This window comes from Colletes latitarsis, unplaced genomic scaffold (genome assembly GCF_051014445.1).
Source record: "Colletes latitarsis isolate SP2378_abdomen unplaced genomic scaffold, iyColLati1 scaffold0013, whole genome shotgun sequence".
Lineage (NCBI taxonomy): Eukaryota > Metazoa > Arthropoda > Insecta > Hymenoptera > Colletidae > Colletes > Colletes latitarsis.
The window spans coordinates 5,019,730-5,038,752 of NW_027488368.1; positions in this window are offsets into that span (position 1 = coordinate 5,019,730).

Consider the following 19,023-nt stretch of genomic DNA (forward strand, 5'->3'; position numbering starts at 1 on the left):
TGCGAAAAATGCGAAATGACGAGCCAGATGAGGGCAAATCCCAGACCTAACCGTGATATAACCGGCGTTATCCACTAAAATATTAATCGGAACCAGGTTTAATTGACTGTTCCGGTGTGGTACCACATTACTACGTGGTCAAAACCAGAAAAAGGCCAGGATCTGGCCAACTAGTATGCGAGAAATGCGAAAGTACGAGCCAGATGAGGGCAAATCCCAGACCTAACCGAGATATAAGCGGCGTTATCCACTAAAATATTAATCGGAACCAGGCTTAATTGACTGTTCCGGTGTCGTACCACATTACTACGGGATCCAAACCAGAAAAAGCCCAGGCTCTGGCCAACAAGTATGCGAGAAATGCGAAAGTACGCGCCAGATGAGGGCAAATCCCAGAACTAACCGAGACATAACCGGCGTTATCCTCTAACATATTGATCGCCACCAGGTTTAGTTGACAGTTTCGATGTGGTACCGTATTACAACGTGAGTCAAACCAGAAAAAATGCCAGGATCTGGCCATGAAGTGAGCGAAAAATGCGAAAGTACGAGCCAGATGAGTGCAAATACCAGAACTAACGCAGACATAACCAGCGTTATCCTCTAAAATATTAATCGGTGCCAGGTTTATTTGACTGTTTCAGTGTGGTACCACATTACTACGTGGTCAAAGCCAGAAAAAGGCCACGATCTGGCCAACAAGTATGTGAAAAATGCGAAAGTACGAGCCAGATGTGGGCAAATACCAGACCTAACCCGGACATAACCGGCGCTATCCTCTAAAATATTAATCGGAACCAGGTTTAATTGGCTGCTTCAGTGTGCTACCACATTACTACGTGGTCCAAGCCAGAAAAAGGCCAGGATCTGCCCAACAAGCATGCGAAAAATGCGACAGTATGAGCCAGCTGATTGCTAATACCAGACCAAACCGGGACATAACCGGCGTTATCCTCTAAAATATTAATCGCAAACAGGTTTAATTGACTGTTTCGGTGTGGTACCGCATTACTACGTGATCCATACCAGAAAAAGGCCAGGATCTGGCCAACAAGTATGCAAAAAATGCGAAAATTCGAGCCAGATAAGGGCAAATACCAGACCTAACCCAGACATAACCGGCGTTATCCCCTAAAATACTAATCGGAACCAGCTGTTATTGACTGTTTCAGTGTGGTACCACATTACTACGTGATCCAAGTCAGAAAAAGCCCAGGATCTGGCCAACTAGTATGCGAGAAATGCGAAAGTACGAGCCAGATGAGGAGAAATCCTAGACCTAACCGAGACATAACCTGCGCTATCCTCTAAAATATTAATCTCAACCAGGTTTGATTTACTGTTTCGGAGTGGTACCGTATTACTACGTGATCCAAACCAGAAAAATGCCAGGATCTGGCCAACAAGTACGCGAAAAATGCGAAAGTACGAGCCAGATCAGGGCAAATACCAGACCTAACCCAGACATAACCTGCGTTATCCTCTGAAATATTAACCGGAACCATGTTTAATTGACTGTTTCAGTGTGGTACCGCATAACTGCCATGTCAAAGCCAGAAAAAGGCCAGAATCTGGCCAACAAGTATGCGAAAAACGCGAAAGTATGAGCCAGATGATTGCTAATACCAGAACTAACCCAAACGTAACCAGCGTTATCCTCCAAACTATTAATCGGAACCAGCCTATATTGACAGTTTCAGTGTGATACCACATAACTGCCATGTCAAAGCCAGAAAAAGGCCAGGATCTGGCCAACAAGTATGCGAAAAACGCGAAAGTATGAGCCAGATGATTGCTAATACCAGAACTAACCCAAACGTAACCAGCGTTATCCTCCAAACTATTAATCGGAACCAGCCTATATTGACAGTTTCAGTGTGGTACCACATTACTACGTGATCCAAACCAGAAGAAACCCAGGATCTGGCTAACTAGTATGCGAGAAATGCGAAAGTACGAGCCAGATGATTGCTAATACCAGAACTAACCCAAACGTAACCAGCGTTATCCTCCAAACTATTAATCGGAACCAGCTTTTATTGACCGTTTCAGTGTGGTACCAGATAACTACGTGATCCAAACCAGAAAAAACCCAGGATCTGGCCAACTAGTATGCGAGAAATGCGAAAGTATGAGCCAGATGATTGCAAATACCAGAACTAACCCAGACATAACCAGCATTATCCTCTAAAATACTAATCGGAACCAGCTTTCATTGACAGGGTGGTACCACATTACCACGTGATGCAAGTCAGAAAAAGCCCAGGATCTGGTCAACAAGTATGGGAAAAATGCGAAAGTACGAGCCAGATGAGGGCAAATACCAGACCTAACCGAGACATAGCCTGCGTTATACTCTAGAATATTAATCGCAACCGGGATTAATTGACTGTTTCGGTGTGATGCCGCGTTACAACGTGATCCAAACCAGAAAAAGGCCAGGATCTGGCCAACAAGTATGCAAAAAATGCGAAAGTGCGAGCCAGATGAGGGCAAATACCAGACCTAACCGAGACATAACCTGCGCTATACTCTAAAATATTAATCGCAACCAGGTTTAACTGACAGTTTCAGTGTGGTTCCACATTACTGCCACGTCAAAGCCAGAAAAAGGCCAGGATCTGGCCAACAAGTATGAGAAAAATGCGAAAGTACGAGCCAGATGAGGGCAAATACCAGACCTAACCCGGACATAAACCGGCGTTATCCTCTAAAATACTAATCGGAACCAGGTTTAATTGACTGTTTCAGTGTGGTACCACATTACAACGCGGTCCAAGCCAGAAAAAGGCCAGGATCTGCCCAACAAGTATGCGTAAAATGCGAAAGTACGAGCCAGATGATTGCTAATACCAGACCAAACCGAGACATAACCGGCGTTATCCTCTAAAATAAAAATCGCAAACAGGTTTAATTGACTGTTTCGGTGTGGTACCGCATTACTACGTGATCCATACCAGAAAAAGGCCAGGATCTGGCCAACAAGTATGCGAGGAATGCGAAAGTACGAGCCAGATGAGGTCAAATACCAGACCTAACCAAGACACAACCGGCGTTATCCCCTACAATACTAATCGGAACCAGCTTTTATTGACTGTTTCAGTGTGGTACCACATTACTACGTGATCCAAACCAGAAAAAGCCCAGGATCTGGCCAACTAGTATGCGAGAAATGCGAAAGTACGAGCCAGATGAGGGCAAATCCCAGAACTAACCGAGACATAACCTGCGCTATCCTCTAAAATATTAATCTCAACCAGGTTTAATTTACTGTTTCGGAGTGGTACCGTATTACTACGTGATCCAAACCAGAAATATCCCAGGATCTGGCCAACAATTATGCGAAAAATGCGAAAGTATGTGCCTGATGATTGCGAATACCAGAACTAACCCAAACATAACCAGCGTTATCCTCCAAAATACTAAACGCAACCAGGTTTAATTGACTGTTTCGGTGTGGAACCACATTACGACGGGATGCTAACCACAAAAAACCCGAGATCTGGCCAACAAGTAAGCGAAAAATACCACAGTACAAGCCAGATGAGGGCAAATACCAGACCTAACCCAGACATAACCGGCGATATCATCTAAAATATTAATCGCAACCAGGATTTATTGACTGTTTCGGTGTGGTGCTGCGCTACAACGTGATCGAAACCAGAAAAAGGCCAGGATCTGGCCAACAAGTATGCAAAAAATGCGAAAGTTCGAGCCAGATGAGGGCTAGCACCAGACCTAACCCAGACATAACCGGCGTTATCCCCTAAAATACTAATCGGAACCAGCTGTTATTGACTGTTTCAGTGTGGTACCACATTACTACGTGATCCAAGTCAGAAAAAGCCCAGGATCTGGCCAACTAGTATGCGAGAAATGCGAAAGTACGAGCCAGATGAGGAGAAATCCTAGACCTAACCGAGACATAACCTGCGCTATCCTCTAAAATATTAATCTCAACCAGGTTTGATTTACTGTTTCGGAGTGGTACCGTATTACTACGTGATCCAAACCAGAAAAATGCCAGGATCTGGCCAACAAGTACGCGAAAAATGCGAAAGTACGAGCCAGATCAGGGCAAATACCAGACCTAACCCAGACATAACCTGCGTTATCCTCTGAAATATTAATCGGAACCATGTTTAATTGACTGTTTCAGTGTGGTACCACATAACTGCCATGTCAAAGCCAGAAAAAGGCCAGAATCTGGCCAACAAGTATGCGAAAAACGCGAAAGTATGAGCCAGATGATTGCTAATACCAGAACTAACCCAAACGTAACCAGCGTTATCCTCCAAACTATTAATCGGAACCAGCCTATATTGACAGTTTCAGTGTGATACCACATAACTGCCATGTCAAAGCCAGAAAAAGGCCAGGATCTGGCCAACAAGTATGCGAAAAACGCGAAAGTATGAGCCAGATGATTGCTAATACCAGAACTAACCCAAACGTAACCAGCGTTATCCTCCAAACTATTAATCGGAACCAGCCTATATTGACAGTTTCAGTGTGGTACCACATTACTACGTGATCCAAACCAGAAGAAACCCAGGATCTGGCTAACTAGTATGCGAGAAATGCGAAAGTACGAGCCAGATGATTGCTAATACCAGAACTAACCCAAACGTAACCAGCGTTATCCTCCAAACTATTAATCGGAACCAGCTTTCATTGACAGGGTGGTACCACATTACCACGTGATGCAAGTCAGAAAAAGCCCAGGATCTGGTCAACAAGTATGGGAAAAATGCGAAAGTACGAGCCAGATGAGGGCAAATACCAGACCTAACCGAGACATAGCCTGCGTTATACTCTAAAATATTAATCGCAACCGGGATTAATTGACTGTTTCGGTGTGATGCTGCGTTACAACGTGATCCAAACCAGAAAAAGGCCAGGATCTGGCCAACAAGTATGCAAAAAATGCGAAAGTGCGAGCCAGATGAGGGCAAATACCAGACCTAACCGAGACATAACCTGCGCTATACTCTAAAATATTAATCGCAACCAGGTTTAACTGACAGTTTCAGTGTGGTTCCACATTACTGCCACGTCAAAGCCAGAAAAAGGCCAGGATCTGGCCAACAAGTATGCGAAAAATGCGAAAGTACGAGCCAGATGAGGGCAAATACCAGACCTAACCCGGACATAAACCGGCGTTATCCTCTAAAATACTAATCGGAACCAGGTTTAATTGACTGTTTCAGTGTGGTACCACATTACAACGCGGTCCAAGCCAGAAAAAGGCCAGGATCTGCCCAACAAGTATGCGTGAAATGCGAAAGTACGTGCCGGATGATTGCTAATACCAGACCAAACCGAGACATAACCGGCGTTATCCTCTAAAATAAAAATCGCAAACAGGTTTAATTGACTGTTTCGGTGTGGTACCGAATTACTACGTGATCCATACCAGAAAAAGGCCAGGATCTGGCCAACAAGTATGCGAGGAATGCGAAAGTACGAGCCAGATGAGGTCAAATACCAGACCTAACCAAGACACAACCGGCGTTATCCCCTACAATACTAATCGGAACCAGCTTTTATTGACTGTTTCAGTGTGGTACCACATTACTACGTGATCCAAACCAGAAAAAGCCCAGGATCTGGCCAACTAGTATGCGAGAAATGCGAAAGTACGAGCCAGATGAGGGCAAATCCCAGAACTAACCGAGACATAACCTGCGCTATCCTCTAAAATATTAATCTCAACCAGGTTTAATTTACTGTTTCGGAGTGGTACCGTATTACTACGTGATCCAAACCAGAAATATCCCAGGATCTGGCCAACAATTATGCGAAAAATGCGAAAGTATGTGCCTGATGATTGCGAATACCAGAACTAACCCAAACATAACCAGCGTTATCCTCCAAAATATTAAACGCAACCAGGTTTAATTGACTGTTTCGGTGTGGAACCACATTACGACGGGATGCAAACCACAAAAAACCCGAGATCTGGCCAACAAGTAAGCGAAAAATACCACAGTACAAGCCAGATGAGGGCAAATACCAGACCTAACCCAGACATAACCGGCGATATCATCTAAAATATTAATCGCAACCAGGATTTATTGACTGTTTCGGTGTGGTGCTGCGCTACAACGTGATCGAAACCAGAAAAAGGCCAGGATCTGGCCAACAAGCATGCGAAAAATGCGACAGTATGAGCCGGCTGATTGCTAATACCAGACCAAACCGAGACATAACCGGCGTTATCCTCTAAAATATTAATCGCAAACAGGTTTAATGGACTGTTTCGGTGTGGTACCGCATTACTACGTGATCCATACCAGAAAAAGGCCAGGATCTGGCCAACAAGTATGCAAAAAATGCGAAAGTTCGAGCCAGATGAGGGCAAATACCAGACCTAACCCAGACATAACCGGCGTTATCCCCTAAAATACTAATCGGAACCAGCTGTTATTGACTGTTTCAGTGTGGTACCACATTACTACGTGATCCAAGTCAGAAAAAGCCCAGGATCTGGCCAACTAGTATGCGAGAAATGCGAAAGTACGAGCCAGATGAGGAGAAATCCTAGACCTAACCGAGACATAACCTGCGCTATCCTCTAAAATATTAATCTCAACCAGGTTTGATTTACTGTTTCGGAGTGGTACCGTATTACTACGTGATCCAAACCAGAAAAATGCCAGGATCTGGCCAACAAGCATGCGAAAAATGCGACAGTATGAGCCGGCTGATTGCTAATACCAGACCAAACTGAGACATAACCGGCGTTATCCTCTAAAATATTAATCGCAAACAGGTTTAATTGACTGTTTCGGTGTGGTACCGCATTACTACGTGATCCATACCAGAAAAAGGCCAGGATCTGGCCAACAAGTATGCAAAAAATGCGAAAGTTCGAGCCAGATGAGGCCAAATACCAGACCTAACCCAGACATAACCGGCGTTATCCCCTAAAATACTAATCGGAACCAGCTGTTATTGACTGTTTCAGTGTGGTACCACATTACTACGTGATCCAAGTCAGAAAAAGCCCAGGATCTGGCCAACTAGTATGCGAGAAATGCGAAAGTACGAGCCAGATGAGGAGAAATCCTAGACCTAACCGAGACATAACCTGCGCTATCCTCTAAAATATTAATCTCAACCAGGTTTGATTTACTGTTTCGGAGTGGTACCGTATTACTACGTGATCCAAACCAGAAAAATGCCAGGATCTGGCCAACAAGTACGCGAAAAATGCGAAAGTATGAGCCAGATCAGGGCAAATACCAGACCTAACCCAGACATAACCTGCGTTATCCTCTGAAATATTAATCGGAACCATGTTTAATTGACTGTTTCAGTGTGGTACCACATAACTGCCATGTCAAAGCCAGAAAAAGGCCAGGATCTGGCCAACTAGTATGCGAGAAATGCGAAATATGAGCCAGATGATTGCAAATACCAGAACTAACCCAGACATAACCAGCATTATCCTCTAAAATACTAATCGGAACCAGCTTTCATTGACAGGGTGGTACCACATTACCACGTGATGCAAGTCAGAAAAAGCCCAGGATCTGGTCAACAAGTATGCGAAAAATGCGAAAGTACGAGCCAGATGAGGGCAAATACCAGACCTAACCGAGACATAACCTGCGTTATACTCTAAAATATTAATCGCAACCGGGATTAATTGACTGTTTCGGTGTGGTGCCGCGTTACAACGTGATCCAAACCAGAAAAAGGCCAGGATCTGGCCAACAAGTATGCAAAAAATGCGAAAGTGCGAGCCAGATGAGGGCAAATACCAGACCTAACCGAGACATAACCTGCGCTATACTCTAAAATATTAATCGCAACCAGGTTTAACTGACAGTTTCAGTGTGGTTCCACATTACTGCCACGTCAAAGCCAGAAAAAGGCCAGGATCTGGCCAACAAGTATGCGAAAAATGCGATAGTACGAGCCAGATGAGGGCAAATACCAGACCTAACCCGGACATAAACCGGCGTTATCCTCTAAAATACTAATCGGAACCAGGTTTAATTGACTGTTTCAGTGTGGTACCACATTACTGCCATGTCAAAGCCAGAAAAAGGCCAGGATCTGGCCAACAAGTATGCGAAAACCGCGAAAGTATGAGCCAGATGATTGCTAATACCAGAACTATCCCAAACGTAACCAGCGTTATCCTCCAAACTAATAATCGGAACCAGCCTATATTGACCATTTCAGTGTGGTACCACATTACTACGTGATCTAAACCATAAAAAGTTCAGGATCTGGCCAACAAGTATGCGAAAAGCGCGAAAGTTTGAGCCAGATGATTGCAAATACCAGAACTAACCCAGACATAACCTGCGTTACCCTCTAAAATACTAATCGGAACCAGCTTTTATTGACAGTGTGGTACCACATTACTACGTGGTCCAAGCCAGAAAAAGGCCAGGATCTGGCCAACAAGTATGCGAAAAACGCGAAAGTACGAGCCAGATGAGGGCAAATACCAGACCTAACCCGGACATAACCGGCGTTATCCTCTAAAACATTAATCGGAACCAGGTTTAATTGGCTGCTTCAGTGTGGTACCACATTACTACGTGGTCCAAGCCAGGAAAAGGCCAGGATCTGGCCAACAAGTATGCGAAAAACGCGAAAGTACGAGCCAGATGAGGGTAAATACCCGACCTAACCCAGACATAACCGACGTTATCCTCTAAAATATTAATGGCAACCTGGGTTTATTGACTGTTTCGGTGTGGTGCCGCGTGTCAACGTGATCCAAACCAGAAAAAGGCCATGATCTGGCCGACATGTATGCGAAAAATGCGAAAGTACAAGCCAGATGAGGGCAAATACCAGACCTAACCCAGACATAACCGGCGTTATCCTCTAAAATATTAATGGCAACCTGGATTTATTGACTGTTTCGGTGTGGTGCCGCGTGTCAACGTGATCCAAACCAGAAAAACGCCATGATCTGGCCGACATGTATGCGAAAAATGCGAAAGTACAAGCCAGATAAGGGCAAATACCAGACCTAACCCGGACATAACCGGCGTTATCCTCTAAAATATTAATCGGAACCAGGTTTAATTGACTGTTCCGGTGTGGTACCACATTACTACGTGGCCAAAGCCAGAAAAAGGCCAGGAACTGGCCAATAAGTATGCGAAAAATGCGAAATGACGGGCCAGATGGGGGCAAGTCCCAGACCTAACCGAGATATAACCGGCGTTATCCACTAGAATATTAATCGGAACCAGGTTTAATTGTCTGTTCCGGTGTGGTACTACATTACTACGTGGTCAAAGCCAGAAAAAGGCCAGGAACTGGCCAATAAGTTTGCGAAAAATGCGAAATGACGAGCCAGATGAGGGCAAATCCCAGACCTAACCGAGATATAAGCGGCGTTATCCACTAAAATATTAATCGGAACCAGGTTTAATTGACTGTTCCGGTGTGGTACCACATTACTACGGGATCCAAACCAGAAAAAGCCCAGGCTCTGGCCAACAAGTATGCGAAAAATGCGGAAGTACGAGACAGATGAGTGCAAATACCAGAACTAACCCAGACATAACCAGCGTTATCCTCTAAAATATTAATCGGTGCCAGGTTTAATTGACTGTTTCAGTGTGGTACCACATTACTACGTGGTCAAAGCCAGACAAAGGCCAGGATCTGGCCAACAAGTATGTGAAAAATGCGAAAGTATGAGCCAGATGTGGGCAAATACCAGACCTAACCCGGACATAACCGGCGCTATCCTCTAAAATATTAATCGGAACCAGGTTTAATTGGCTGCTTCAGTGTGGTACCACATTACTACGTGGTCCAAGCCAGAAAAAGGCCAGGATCTGCCCAACAAGCATGCGAAAAATGCGAAAGTTCGAGCCAGATGAGGGCAAATACCAGACCTAACCCAGACATAACCGGCGTTGTCCCCTAAAATACTAATCGGAACCAGCTGTTATTGACAGTGTGGTACCACATTACTACGTGGTCCAAGCCAGAAAAAGGCCATGATCTGGCCAACAAGTATGCGAAAAACGCGAAAGTATGAGCCAGATGAGGGCAAATACCAGACCTAACCCAGACATAACCGGCGTTATCCTCTAAAATATTAATGGCAACCAGGATTTATTGACAGTTTCGGTGTGGTGCCGCGTGTCAACGTGATCCAAACCAGAAAAAACACAGGATCTGCCCAACAAGTATGCGAGAAGCGCAAAAGTTTGAGCCAGATGATTGCAAATACCAGAACTAACCCAGACATAACCAGCGTTATCCTCTAAAATACTAATCGGAACCAGCTTTTATTGACAGTGTGGTACCACATTACTACGTGGGCCAAGCCAGAAAAAGGACAGGATCTGGCCAACAAGTATGCGAAAAATGCAAAAGTACGAGCCAGATGAGGGCAAATACCAGACCTAACCCAGACATAACCGGCGATATCCTCCAAAATATTAATGGCAACCAGGATTTATTGACTGTTACGGTGTGGTGCCGCGTTACAACGTGATCCAAACCAGAGAAGGGCCAGGAACAGGCCAACAAGTATACGAAAAATGCGAAAGTATGAGCCAGATGATTGCTAATACCAGACCAAACCGAGACATAACCGGCGTTATCCTCTAAAATATTAATCACAAACAGGTTTAATTGACTGTTTCGGTGTGGTACCACATTACTACGTGGTCCAAGCCAGAAAAAGGCCAGGATCTGGCCAACAAGTATGCGAAAAACGCGAAAGTATGTGCCAGATGAGGGCTAATCCCAGACCTAACCGAGACATAACCGGCGTTATCATCTAAAATATTAATCACAAACAGGTATAATTGACTGTTTCGGTGTGGTACCGCATTACTACGTGATCCATACCAGAAAAAGCCCAGGATCTGGCCAACTAGTATGCGAGAAATGCGAAAGTACGAGCCAGATGAGGAGAAATCCTAGACCTAACCGATAGATAACCTGCGCTATCCTCTAAAATATTAATCGCAACCAGGTTTAATTTACTGTTTCGGAGTGGTAAAATATTACTACGTGATCCAAACCAGAAAAAGGCCAGGATCTGGCCAACAAGTACGCGAAAGATGCGAAAGCACGAGCCAGATGAGGGCATATACCAGACCTAACCGAGACATAACCTGCGCTATCCTCTAAAATATTAATCGCAACCATATTTAAGTGTACTTTTTCGGAGTGGTACCGTATTACTACGTGATCCAAACCAGAGAAGGGCCAGGATCTGGCCAACAAGTATGCGAAAAATGCGAAAGTACGAGCCAGATGAGGGCAAATACCCGACCTAACCGAGACATAACCTGCGTTATCCTCTAAAATATTAATCGGAGCCAGGTTTAATTGACTGTTTCAGTGTGGTACCACATTACTGCCATGTCAAAGCCAGAAAAAGGCCAGGATCTGGCCAACAAGTATGCGAAAAATGCGAAAGTATGAGCCAGATGATTGCTAATACCAGAACTAACCCAAACGTAACCAGCGTTATCCTCCAAACTATTAATCGGAACCAGCCTATATTGACCGTTTCAGTGTGGTACCACATTACTACGTGATCCAAACCAGAAAAAACCCAGGATCTGGCCTACTAGTATGCGAGAAATGCGAAAGTACGAGCCAGATGAGGGCATATACCAGACCTAACCGAGACATAACCTGCGCTATCCTCTAAAATATTAATCGCAACCAGATTTAAGTGTACTTTTTCGGAGTGGTACCGTATTACTACGTGATCCAAACCAGAAAAAGGCCAGGATCTGGCCAACAAGTACGCGAAAAATGCGAAAGTACGAGCCAGATGAGGGCAAATACCAGACCTAACCGAGACATAACTTGCGTTATCCTCTAAAATATTAATCGGAACCAGGTTTAATTGACTGTTTCAGTGTGGTACCACATTACTGCCATGTCAAAGCCAGAAAAAGGCCAGGATCTGGCCAACAAGTATGCGAAAAACGCAAAAGTACGAGCCAGTTGAGGGCATATCCCAGACCTAACCAAGACGTGAGCGGCGTTATCCTCTATAATATTAATCCCAACCAGGTTTAGTTGACTGTTTCAGTGTGGTACCTCATTACTACGTGATCCAAACCAGAAATATCCCAGGATCTGGCCAACAAGTATGCGAAAAATGCGAAAGTATGTGCCTGATGATTGCGAATACCAGAACTAACCCAAACATAACCAGCGTTATCCTCCAAAATATTAAACGCAACCGGGTTTAATTGACTGTTTCGGTGTGGTACCACATTACTGCCATGTCAAAGCCAGAAAAAGGCCAGGATCTGGCCAACAAGTATGCGAAAAACGCAAAAGTACGAGCCAGATGAGGGCAAATACCCGACCGAACCGAGACATAACTTGCGTTATCCTCTAAAATATTAATCGGAACCAGGTTTAATTGACTGTTTCAGTGTGGTACCACATTACTGCCATGTCAAAGCCAGAAAAAGGCCAGGATCTGGCCAACAAGTATGCGAAAAACGCAAAAGTACGAGCCAGATGTGCGCAATTACCAGACCTCACCCAGACATAGCCGGCGTTATCCTCTAAAATATTAATGGCAACCAGGATTTATTGACTGTTTCGGTGTGGCGCCGCGTGTCAACATGATCCAAACCAGAAAAAGGCCAGGATCTGGCCAACAAGTATGCGAAAAATGCGAAAGTACGAGCCAGATGAGGGCAAATACCAGACCTAACCGAGACATAACCTGCGTTATCCTCTAAAATATTAATCGGAACCAGGTTTAATTGACTGTTTCAGTGTGGTTCCACATTACTGCCATGTCAAAGCCAGAAAAAGGCCAGGATCTGGCCAACAAGTATGCGAAAAACGCGAAAGTACGCGCCAGATGAGGGCATATCCCAGACCTAACCGAGACATAACCGGCGTTATCCTCTCAAATATTAATCGCAACCAGGTTTAATTGACTGTTTCTGTTATGGCACCGCATTACTACGTGGTCCAAGCCAGAAATAGGCCAGGATCTGGCCAAAAAGTATGCGAAAATTGCGAAAGTACGAGCCAGATGATTGCAAATCCCAGACCCAACCGAGACATAACCGGCGTTATCCTCTATAATATTAAACGCAACCTGGTTTGGTTGACTGTTTCGGTGTGGTACCGCATTACTACGTGGTCCAAGCCAGAAAAAAGGCCAGGATCTGAACAACAAGTTTGCGAAAAGTGCGAGAGCACGAGCCAGATGATGGGAAATCCCAGAACTAACCGAGACATAACCGGCGTTATCCTCCAAAATATTAATCGCAACCAGCTTTAATTGACTGTTTCGGTGTGGTATCGCATTACTACGGGATCCAAACCAGAAAAAAACCCAGGACCTGGCCAACAAGTATGCGAAAAACGCGAAAGTACGAGCCAGATGATTGCTAATACCAGAACTAACCCAAACGTAACCAGCGTTATCCTCTAAATTACTAAGTGGAACCAGCTTCTATTGACTGTTTCAATGTGGTACCACATTACTACGTGATCCAAACCAGAAAAGGGCCAGTATCTGGCCAACAAGTATGCAAAAAACGCGAAAGTATGTGCCTGATGATAGCAAATACCAGAACTCACCCAGACATAACCAGCGTTATCCTCTAAAATACTTATCGGAACCAGCTTCTATTGACTGTTTCAGTGTGGTACCACATTACTACGTGATCCAAACCAGAAAAAACCCAGGATCTGGCCAACAACTACGCGAAAAACGCGAAAGTACGAGCCAGATGAGGGCAAATCCCAGACCTAACCCAGACATAACCGGCGTTATCCTCCAAAATAGTAATCGCAACAAGGTTTAATTGACTGTTTCGGTGTGGTACCGCGTTACTACGTGATCCAAACCAGAAAAAGGCCAGGATCTGGCCAACAAATATTTGCGAAAAGTGCGAAAGTACGAGCCAGATGAGGGCAAATACCAGACCTAACCGAGACATAACCGGCGTTATCATCTAAAATATTAACCGCAACCAGGTTTAATTGTGTGTTTCAGTGTGGTACCACATTACTACGTGATCCAAACCAGAAAAAGCCCAGGATCTGGCCAACAAGTATGCGAGAAATGCGAAAGTACGAGCCAGATGAGGGCAAATCCCAGACCTAACCGCGACATAACCGGCGTTATCCTCTAAAATATTAATCGGAACCAGCTTTTATTGACTGTTTCAGTGTGGTACCACATTACCACGTTATCCAAACCAGAAAAAACACAGGATCTGCCCAACAAGTATGCGAAAAACGCGTAAGTATGAGTCAGATGATTGAAAATAACAGAACTAACCCAGACATAACCAGCGTTATCCTCTAAAATACTAATCGGAACCAGCTTTTATTGACAGTGTGGTACCACGTTACTACGTGATCCAAGCCAGAAAAAGCCCAGGATCTGGCCAGCAAATATTTGCGAAAAGTGCGAAAGTACGAGTTAGATGAGGGCAAATCCCAGACCTAACCGAGACATAACCGGCGTTATCCTCTAAAATACATATCGGAACCAGCTTCTATTGACTGTTTCAGTGTGGTACCACATTGCTACGGGATCCAAACCAGAAAAAACTCAGGATCTGGCCAACAAGTATGCGAAAAACGCGGAAGTACGAGCCAGATGAGGGCAAAAACCAGACCTAACCGAGACATTACCGGCGTTATCCTCTAAAATATTAATCGCAACCAGGTTTAATTGACTGTATCGGTGTGGTACCGCATTGCTACGTGATCCGAACCAGAAAAAGGCCAGGATCTGGCCAACAAGAATGCGAAAAATGCGAAAGTACGAGCCAGATGTGGACAAATCCCAGACCTACCCGAGACATAACCGGCGTTAGCCTCTAAAGTATTAATCGCATCCAGGTTTATTTGTCTGTTCCAGTGTGGTACCACATTACTACCTGATCCAAACCAGGAAAAGCCCAGGATCTGGCCAACAAGTATGCGAAAAACGCGAAAGTATGAGCCAGATGATTGCAAATGCCAGAACTAACCCAGGCATAATCAGCGTTATCCTCTAAATTACTAAGCGGAACCAGCTTCTATTGACTGTTTCAATGTGGTACCACATTACTACGTGATCCAAACCAGAAAAGGGCCAGGATCTGGCCAACAAGTATGCGAAAAACGCGAAAGTATGTGCCTGATGATAGCAAATACCAGAACTAACCCAGACATAACCAGCGTTATCCTCTAAAATACTTATCGGAACCAGGTTTAATTGTGTGTTTCAGTGTGGTACCACATTACTACGTGATCCAAACCAGAAAAAGCCCAGGATCTGGCCAACAAGTATGCGAGAAATGCGAAAGTACGAGCCAGATGTGCGCAATTACCAGACCTAACCCAGACATAGCCGGCGTTATCCTCTAAAATATTAATGGCAACCAGGATTTATTGACTGTTTCGGTGTGGCGCCGCGTGTCAACGTGATCCAAACCAGAAAAAGGCCAGGATCTGGCCAACAAGTATGCGAAAAATGCGAAAGTACGAGCCAGATGAGGGCAAATACCAGACCTAACCGAGACATAACCTGCGTTATCCTCTAAAATATTAATCGGAAACAGGTTTAATTGACTGTTTCAGTGTGGTTCCACATTACTGCCATGTCAAAGCCAGAAAAAGGCCAGGATCTGGCCAACAAGTATGCGAAAAACGCGAAAGTACGCGCCAGATGAGGGCATATCCCAGACCTAACCGAGACATAACCGGCGTTATCCTCTCAAATATTAATCGCAACCAGGTTTAATTGACTGTTTCTGTTATGGTACCGCATTACTACGTGGTCCAAGCCAGAAATAGGCCAGGATCTGGCCAAAAAGTATGCGAAAATTGCGAAAGTACGAGCCAGATGATTGCAAATCCCAGACCCAACCGAGACATAACCGGCGTTATCCTCTAAAATATTAAACGCAACCAGGTTTGGTTGACTGTTTCGGTGTGGTACCGCATTACTACGTGGTCCAAGCCAGAAAAAGGCCAGGATCTGAACAACAAGTATGCGAAAAGTGCGAGAGCACGAGCCAGATGATGGGAAATCCCAGAACTAACCGAGACATAACCGGCGTTATCCTCCAAAATATTAATCGCAACCAGCTTTAATTGACTGTTTCAGTGTGGTACCGCATTACTACGGGATCCAAACCAGAAAAAAACCCAGGACCTGGCCAACAAGTATGCGAAAAACGCGAAAGTATGAGCCAGATGATTGCAAATACCAGAACTAACCCAGGCATAACCAGCGTTATCCTCTAAATTACTAAGTGGAACCAGCTTCTATAGACTGTTTCAATGTGGTACCACATTACTACGTGATCCAAACCAGAAGAGGGCCAGGATCTGGCCAACAAGTATGCAAAAAACGCGAAAGTACGAGCCAGATGAGGGCAAATACCAGACCTAACCCAGACATAACCGGCGTTATCCTCTAAAGTATTATTCGAAACCAGGTTTAATTGACTGTTTCAGTGTGGTACCACATTACTACGTGGTCCAAGCCAGGAAAAGCCCAGGATCTGGCCATCAAGTATGCGAAAAACGCGAAAGTATGAGCCAGATGGTTGCAAATACCAGACGTAACCCAGACATAACCGGCGTTATCCTCTAAAGTATTATTCGAAACCAGGTTTAATTGACTGTTTCAGTGTGGTACCACATTACTACGTGGTCCAAGCGAGGAAAAGCCCAGGATCTGGCCAACAAGTATGCGAGAAACGCGAAAGTATGAGCCAGATGATTGCAAATACCAGAACTATCCCAGGCATAACCAGCGTTATCCTCTAAATTACTATGTGGAACCAGCTTCTATTGACTGTTTCAATGTGGTACCACATTACTACGTGATCCAAACCAGAAAAAACCCAGGATCTGGCCAACAACTACGCGAAAAACGCGAAAGTACGAGCCAGATGAGGGCAAATCCCAGACCTAACCCAGACATAACCGGCGTTATCCTCTAAAATATTAATCGGAACCAGCTTTTATTGACTGTTTCAGTGTGGTACCACATTACCACGTTATCCAAACCAGAAAAAACACAGGATCTGCCCAACAAGTATGCGAAAAACGCGTAAGTATGAGTCAGATGATTGAAAATAACAGAACTAACTCAGACATAACCAGCGTTATCCTCTAAAGTACTAATCGGAACCAGCTTTTATTGACAGTGTGGTACCACATTACTACGTGATCCAAGCCAGAAAAAGCCCAGGATCTGGCCAGCAAATATTTGCGAAAAGTGCGAAAGTACGAGCTAGATGAGGGCAAATCCCAGACCTAACCGAGACATAACCGGCGTTATCCTCTAAAATACATATCGGAACCAGCTTCTATTGACTGTTTCAGTGTGGTACCACATTGCTACGGGATCCAAACCAGAAAAAACTCAGGATCTGGCCAACAAGTATGCGAAAAACGCGGAAGTACGAGCCAGATGAGGGCAAAAACCAGACCTAACCGAGACATTACCGGCGTTATCCTCTAAAATATTAATCGCAACCAGGTTTAATTGACTGTTTCGGTGTGGTACCGCATTGCTACGTGATCCGAACCAGAAAAAGGCCAGTATCTGGCCAACAAGAATGCGAAAAATGCGAAAGTACGAGCCAGATGTGGACAAATCCCAGACCTACCCGAGACATAACCGGCGTTAGCCTCTAAAGAATTAATCGCATCCAGGTTTATTTGTCTGTTCCAGTGTGGTACCACATTACTACCTGATCCAAACCAGGAAAAGCCCAGGATCAGGCCAACAAGTATGCGAAAAACGCGAAAGTATGAGCCAGATGATTGCAAATGCCAGGACTAACCCAGGCATAATCAGCGTTATCCTCTAAATTACTAAGCGGAACCAGCTTCTATTGACTGTTTCAATGTGGTACCACATTACTACGTGATCCAAACCAGAAAAGGGCCAGGATCTGGCCAACAAGTATGCGAAAAACGCGAAAGTATGTGCCTGATGATAGCAAATACCAGAACTAACCCAGACATAACCAGCGTTATCCTCTAAAATACTTATCGGAACCAGCTTCTATTGACTGTTTCAGAGTGGTACCACATTACTACGGGATCCAAACCAGAAAAAACACAGGATCTGGCCAACAACTATGCGAAAAACGCGAAAGTACGAGCCAGATGAGGGCAAATCCCAGACCTAACCCAGACATAACCGGCGTTATCCTCCAAAATAGTAATCGCAACCAGGTTTAATTGACTGTTTCGGTGTGGTACCGCGTTACTACGTGATCCAAACCAGAAAAAGGACAGGATCTGGCCAACAAGTATGCGAAAAATGCGAAAGTACGAGCCAGATGAGGGCAAATACCAGACCTAACCGAGACATAACCGGCGCTATCCTCTAAAATATTAATCGCAACCAGGTTTAATTGTCTGTTTCATTGTGGTACCACATTACTACGTGATCCAAACCAGAAAAAGCCAAGGATCTGGCCAACAAGTATGCGAAAAACGCGAAAGTATGTGCCAGATGATTGGAAATACCAGAACTATCCCAGACATAACCAGCGTTATCCTCTAAAATATTAATCGGAACCAGCTTTTATTGACTGTTTCAGTGTGGTACCACATTACCACGTTATCCATACCAGAAAAAACACAGGATCTGCCCACAAGTATGCGAAAAACGCGTAAGTATGTGCCAGGGCCCGGTCGCGAGGCGTCGCGGGCGGCCGCCTCGGCGTGGCGGATGACCTAGGCTGGGAGGGGGGTCCTGAGGGGACCCTCCTCCCGCCAGGCGGCGCCGGGTCGGACCGGTTGGGGGTAGAAGTGCCTCCCCCTACCGGTCCGACGCAAGGGGAGGCACCCTCGGCGGTCTGGTGCGGCCATGAACGCCCGGCCGCCGAGGGGTGGAAACGGGGTCGCGGGCGGTTGCGAGTTGGGGCTCGCAGCCGCCACTAAACGCAGCCCCGGGACGGATAGCGGCGGGATGGAGTGGCCCCGTCCCGCCGCTATGAGGCAGTGTGTCTACTGGGGGGACCGATTGTCCCCCCGGGGGATGGGCGCGAAAGCGCGGGC